This window comes from Gossypium arboreum, chromosome 7 (genome assembly GCF_025698485.1).
Source record: "Gossypium arboreum isolate Shixiya-1 chromosome 7, ASM2569848v2, whole genome shotgun sequence".
Taxonomy (NCBI): domain Eukaryota; kingdom Viridiplantae; phylum Streptophyta; class Magnoliopsida; order Malvales; family Malvaceae; genus Gossypium; species Gossypium arboreum.
The window spans coordinates 88,479,953-88,487,308 of NC_069076.1; the positions used below are offsets into that span (position 1 = coordinate 88,479,953).

Below are 7,356 nucleotides of genomic sequence, written 5' to 3' on the forward strand. Positions count from 1 at the left end.
CAAAGAACACCCTACCTCCTTTCCCCTTTTTCGGTTAAGGTTTCTAAACCATTTTTGCCGCCGCCGTCATTGTGGCTCTTTGAAGCTGCCGGGGCTACCACCGTCGACAGTGGTCAGGGCCACCAAGATCCAGGTAAATTTTTCTTTTTTCTTTTTATTTAAAAACGATTTATAATGAAAAACTATGAGATTGAATCGAAAGAAAACAAAAAAAAAAGGAAAGAAATAAACTAAAGGAATAAGAGAAATAGAGATTAAAATCCACCTTTTTTCTTCTGTTGTTTTGCTTTTTAATTTTCAATACATTTGTCTAACAGTCTTTTTCTGTTTTTCAAAACAGAACAACAGCCAAAGGAAATCAAAACTAAAAAAATCCTCCCCCCTTTTTTACAATATTTTGCTTGGCTTTTTATAGCCATTTTACAAGTTTTTTTTATTACTACTTTTGCTATTTTTTTTTTGTCTTGCTTGTTTGTTTTACTTTTTGCAAGGTATGGAAGTGACTGGTGGGGTTGTCAGAGGCAAGTGGCACCGAAAGTTGAGGCTAGGGTTAGGTTTTTCCTTCTTTCTTTCTTTTTTCTAATTTGGGCTATATTATTGGGCTAGGGATTTTTATATTTTTTTTTAATTTTGGGTTTGGGTAGTTTGGTTAATTTAGATGGATGTGGATTGATTGAGATTTGGTAAGTTAGGTGGTTTTTTTTTTGGAGGGGTTGTAAATAGGTTTAATTTGTGGTAGGTAAAATTGGCTTGCAACAAATCTATTTATCTTCAACCTCATTGGTTGGAACAAGTCATAGGTGATATTTGTATTTTTTTTATTGGATTTTAAGTGATTTTGAAATATTTACTTAAGAATTAATTTAGATTATTATTCAGAGTTATTTTCACTTTAATTACTTGTATTTTCAGCCTATTTTTTATTCATGGAATAAAATATATTTTTGATGATTTTTTTTTGTGAGAGGCAATAAGTGTTTTAAGGGATTGAGTGATTCAACTCTTGTTTTCCTTTTAATACTTGCTACTTTCAAATCTTTTTAGTTTTGCAAAGTTTCCAATCTTCAAAGCTCAATTATTGATCTTTCTAAAAGTTCTTCTCTTAACAGATTTCATACGAAAAATTTATCAGATCATTGGTGTTTTTGGGAGCAAGCCTCCCGAAGACAATTTTATTTATTTTTTATTTAATTCTTTTTTATTTTATATTCTTCAAATTTGACTTAGGATTTATTTAATTTAATGCCAGAATTGTATTTTGTCGTGAATTAATACAGCTCTAAGCCCTTTCTTTCTTTTCTATTTTCTTTTTCTTTTGAAATTTTTATTCCATCAGTTAAATTCTTTTTTATTTTTATTTTTGTTTATTGGTCTAGATCTTGCATTTCTCTAACAATTTTTATAAAGTATGTTTGTTAGTTAAATATATATAAAAAGTATAAGTAAGTATGTTTGTTAGTTAAATATATATAAAAAGTATAAGTATTAAAGTTTTGATTTCTAAGAAATTTTAACAAAATTAATAAAATAATTGAAATACTCACAAAATTGTTTAATATTATAAAATAAAAACATAATATTATATTAATTTAGAAGAAGTAAAATAATTAATTTCAATTTTAGTAAATATTATTATAGTTTATTTTATTTTTCATTATGGGCAAAGAATGAAAAATATTGCTAATAAAATAAATAATGTAAATATATCCATTTGATTAAATAAAATGTAAAAAAATTAAGCTAAAAACAATAAAATATAAAATTAAAAGTATTACAAAATTTATTGCATTGGATTAATCTTTTAACTAAGACTTAATTTAAAATATTTAGAGGAATCAAATATAATTGTATATTATTGTTTTTTTAATAAAAACTGGCCTTTATTGAAAAGAGAGAAAATCACCTCAAGAACTACAACCCACTAGCGATCGTTTCTTGCTGCAACCTAGTCGAATTCCCCTAGCTCCTCCACCCAATATCTATTCTCGTTAAAATCAAAGCCTTTGGTGGCCTGCTGATGCGCCACAAGGTTGATGTTCTTGCTGCAAAATCTAAACCGAAAAGCACCAAAACAAGCCGCAACTTGCTTCCCATCAACAATATAAGTGCCGATAACTGATCAGTCTGTTTGGGCATTTATGAGTCTCCTAATAATCATGTGTGCATCTCCTTCAATTTTCCCGATTGGAAACCCATGTCTTCAGCGAACTGAATGGCCTAGACGCAAGTGAGGACTTTAGTTGAAAAAGCTTCAGGTATATTCTTGTTCACCGGTGTTGTTGACCCTAATATTAAACCATCACTGTTCCCAATAATGATACATGATCTTGATTGTTTTAAATTGTCTTTAAACCCCACGTCAAAGCTAACTTTATCAAACGAAGTTGAGGGGGAGACCAACGCCTATGCAACCGACAAGATTAGAAAGGTATGTTACCATCTAGCATTTTTAATTCCCTTACAAAAGACTATTCTATTTAAAACATCAGTAATAATAATTCGTTGATTCTCAAGAAACAATTTGTTATGAGAATACCATATACTCTAAAAAGTTACCACAATCATACACCAAACTTCATCATGAGCATTAGTAAAAATATGGACCATTAGATCCCTAAATTTGACTATATTGTTCAATGTAGGCCAAGAAATTCCCAAAAGTTGTCATACCTATCTGGCTATTTCACACTCAAATATAGCATGTAACGTTGATTCTTGACCTATCCTACAACATGGGCAAATTGGTGAAGCTACAATCCTCTTACTGTACAAGTTCTCAAAAGTGAGCACAAAATTTTGAAAGAACCTCTGATTTGTAATTTTAATTTTGCTAGGAACTTGTATTTGCCATAATTTTTTGTAAAGAAACTTATATTCAGTAGTTATTAGGGGTATAGAAATGTCGAGTAAGAGCTTGTAACCACTACGCACAGTATATTCGTCAGCATTTTTAACCTTCCAAATTAACATATCATTCTAAACTGATCTTGCAAGTAGAACAATTAGAATTCTCTCCACATCAATATTTCTAAGCAGATAATTGATAATATATGCTTTCCAAATCCTATTTTCATGATCAATAAGATCAAACACCATGAAAACACTACCACCAACCTCCGTATCTCATATTTTGCAATCAGTCGATCCTGGAAGCCAATTGTCCATCCAAATGGATATATTTTGCCCCTATCCTACCTTCCAATGGAGCCCCAATTCCAACAAAGCCTTTGACTTCCAAATAGTTTTCCAAGTATAAAAGGGGTAAATACCTAATTATGAATTAAGAAAATCACTAGATGAGTAATACTTAGACATTTAAACACAAGCTACCAACGTCTGCATATTTGACATTAATCTCCATCCCTGTTTGGCTAAGAGGGCAATACTGAATTTACCCAAATCGTAGAAACCCATGCCACCATTTTCTTTCAACTTACAAATATCCGACCATTTGCACCAATGAATCCCTCGCCTATTATAAGCTTTTTGCCACAAAAAATAATTGATAACACCTTCCAACTCCTTACAAAAAGTAATTGGGAGTAAAAAATAAAACAAAATAAATAAGGATGACCTATAAAATAAACTTTATAAAAACTTCCTTCCCCTTGCGGCAATACTGGAGGACTACAACTATTGATCTTTCTCCGAATATGGTTCTTCGAAAAAGATTCCTTCTTTTTTTCCTCACAAAGATAAGTTTAAAAGGTTCAAATCGTCTGGTGGACTGAGATATTTGCTCAAGAACAAAATTCGACCATAATTAAATATAAATCCAAAATATATTCAAGGGTCATGATTCTAATCCAAGCGTTTAAAAACTTAGATTATCTTTCTCTGTTTAGATCATTCAATTTAGTGTCTAAAGATGTATTAGTTTTTTTTTTTTTAATGGAAGAGAGGGTACAGGCCCTATGAAAACATCAATTATCTACTAGAATCAGAATCAGACCTTGGAGACCCCAACAAATGCAACACCGCCAGCGGCGCCGAATTATAAACAAGCAACTCATGCTGTCCGTTTCCGGCTAACTTAGCCATCATATTCGCTATCTGATTTGCTTCCCGAGGTATTTGGCGAATTTCCACCTGCATAGTTTGAGCACAAAATTGCTTAATACCCCGAACTAGAGAAAAAGGCGAGGTAGCAGCCTGATGCCGTTGCAACATCCGAATGCAACCTGACAATCTATTCTTAATGTAAAGAGTCTTAAAATTACGAGTAAAAAAAATCATATACAGATGTTTAGTAAGCACTTTTTAAATGGACAATAATCAAAAACATGAAATGATCAGCCCACTAAATCAGATATTGAAGATTACGCAGTAACCCAAAACTTTGGTCTAAGTAAAGCCCTCTATTCTATTCTATTGTGATGGTGTGGCGAGGAACTGATTGGGACATTTTAAAAGTGTTTGTATGAAGATTAACTTTATAGGTTGGTATTTTGTTGATTGTCATTGGAGCTTTTTTAACTCCATAAACAAGATTTAGTGTATGACACATAATTGTTTTAATTTATTTTAATATTTTTTAAAACATATGACAGTAACTCATTCTATTTAGTGAAAATTTTAAACTCTACTAACACAACACCAAATAATTTTCCTAACTTTATAATAATATTATCCTTCATATTTATTTATGATTTGAATTATTGGGTAATTGAATGATTGCCTACTGCTTGTTACATGGAATCTTCGACTCTTCTTTTCTGTATGGTATTTATGTATTTTTTTTGTTTAATGTGGTATATGTATTTGACAAGAGTTGAATATTTTGATACTTGAAGATAATAATGTTATTGTTTTTAGTGTTTAATTTGAGTATTAGAGTTGATTTGTTAAAATTCATAATTAGCTAATAATATTAATAATTAACTTTTATCAAATCAACCTTAAAATCTGAATTAAATCACATTCATAAATTGTATTTGACAAATTATGCACAAAATTAAACAAATTCAAAATTAACATTAATTTTACTCTATTAACAAAATTATGAAAAATTCAAACTTACTAATATTATTAATTAACTTTCATTAAATCAACCCTAGAACCCGAATTAAATACTAAAAATTAAGATCGTTACTTTTAAGTACTAAAATATATAAATTTTATCAAATATAGATACCAAATTTAACTAAAATAATACAAATGCAATATTAAATATATATATATATATATATCCAATTTAAGTACCCAAATAATATATTTAGACATTATTATTACTGTCCATTTCACATTAAATCCATATTCCACCCTATTAATTCTTTTTATTATAAAATGAACAAACCAAAATGTTTGGCATTGTCCCATCATACATGCTTTAGATTCCCTATATAAATATTATGATGTGTTTGATAAATTAAAAATTAAGTGTTGAAAATTTTAATATTAAATTTGTATTATAAAATTATTTGATATATTAAGAAAAATTAAATATTAAATATAATTATTTTGATAGGATATTATTTATTTTATTTTAAATGGTTTTAAATAAAAGTTAAAAGAAATTTTGAATATTTTAACTTTTAAGAAAATGAGAAAATAATTTATTTTAAAAATAAAATTTTGAAAAACAAAGTCAATTTAATTTTTTTCCATTAAGTGATAAGTAGATATCTACTTATTTACCATATTTAATTTTTTATTAAAAATTTATATTACATAAAAAGTTAATATAGTTATTAAATACCTGAAAATATTTAAATGTTAAAATTTCACTTTCAATAAAATAATTTTTAAATGATCTATCCACCTCTCTTTCTCTTCCTTTACTTCCAATCCTCTTGAGGAATCCTATTCTGACCATTTTTAATCATCTATGGCTTTTAGCTTATCAAGTAAACCGTAAGAAAAACCCATCACTCAAACATTGCATCAATAATTGGTGTAGTAAATGTGGATTGAACATATTCCTTTTGCATTATCAACTATCTTTTTTCCAAGCCCCTATTTTTAAGGTTAAGTAAGAAAAATTGAAAATCAATATGAAATACAAATTTTAAAATAGTAATCACTTGAAATTGAACCAATTTTACAAATAAATAGAAATATTTTTGTTTATGAGTAAACAAATAACAGAGGAAATCGGGATATGCACACGTAAGTTCACGTGTACTACATCACGGATCATTTCTGAACTCGCTTGTGACGTGATCATTTCTCACGGATTAAAGGAAAGTTTGTTGGCAAAAATTGAACTTAGTCATATCTGAGCTGTCCTTGTAGCACCTCACGTGCAACTCCGAAACTGTCTCGGCCCCATGGTTAAATAAATTGAATAAAAAATAATTTGCTTCTTTTTCCTTTTTTTTTTTTTTGTTTAAGTAGAATTTCACATTGGATCATGGATTCCCAAATGAACGGCTGTGATTTGTTACCATCTTCGAGAGTAGATCGTGCCACTTTGAGTAAGGCACCACCATCATTACATCCATATATGGGTGTCCGTTCCATCGTTAGGATCCACTAATAAAATGGATAAATATTTTATTGGCCCATCAGCCATATATTTGATTCGATATAGTGGCTCGGTTGTTAGAGCCGGGCTGAGCTTAATCGAAGAGGTGTCCACTAGAATCAAGACACGAGTCGTTGTCATGTAAGAAGGAAGTGATGGTTTATCTTCCTAATAAACCCATCACCACCACCCATTTCCACCACATGTTGGGTTGCGGGTCACCTGCATGGTCTGTATTTTAAAGGTAAGTGTTCGATTAAATCGAGTAAAAATATTTTAAATTAATCGAGTTAATGAGTTATATTTTATCATTATAATTCGATTTAAAAAAATTTCGAATCTAGTTAAATGAAATTATTCATGTTAAATTAAAATCATATTACATTATCACTAATTTCATATTAAAGTACATAAATTTGAAACCATATATATTTAAAAAAATTTCAAAGTAAAATAATAATAAAAAATAATTTAGTATGATGAACTTGGATCATTAATTAAATTATTTAGGTCTCAAAATTATTATTTTAGAAATTTTTAAAATTTTAATTTTCTTTAAATATTTTTAGAATTTTTAAATTTTAAAAATAAATATTTTAAATATTTTAAATTTTAAAAATAATTTTGAATTATTTTATAATTTTTCTTTGAGAGAGACCGATTTATTTATTTTCAAAATTAATAGGGATCAAAGTGACACTTACACCAATACGTTATTCGAATTTAATTCAAATTAACTTGAATTACTTGATTCGATTAACTCGAAATTTAAATTCTTTTAGATATTTTTAAATCAAATCAAGTTTTAATCATTCTTATTATATATTCTATTTTCCTTGTTTTACATGTCAGACTTGAATTTTACCAAACTCTAAGAGTTCACCACGTGT

At 28.5% G+C, this 7,356-nt stretch overlaps 1 long non-coding RNA gene across 1 annotated transcript; it reads right to left on the reverse strand.

Annotated features, from left to right (window-relative positions):
- Window positions 1-1,769: 1,769 nt before the first annotated feature.
- LOC128295517 (uncharacterized) lies at window positions 1,770-4,397 on the reverse strand. The gene is made up of 2 exons (XR_008285996.1): window positions 3,953-4,397; window positions 1,770-2,403 (listed from the first exon to the last, which is right to left on the reverse strand). It is a non-coding gene; the product is annotated as an uncharacterized LOC128295517 (long non-coding RNA).
- Between the last annotated feature and the right edge of the window lie 2,959 nt (window positions 4,398-7,356).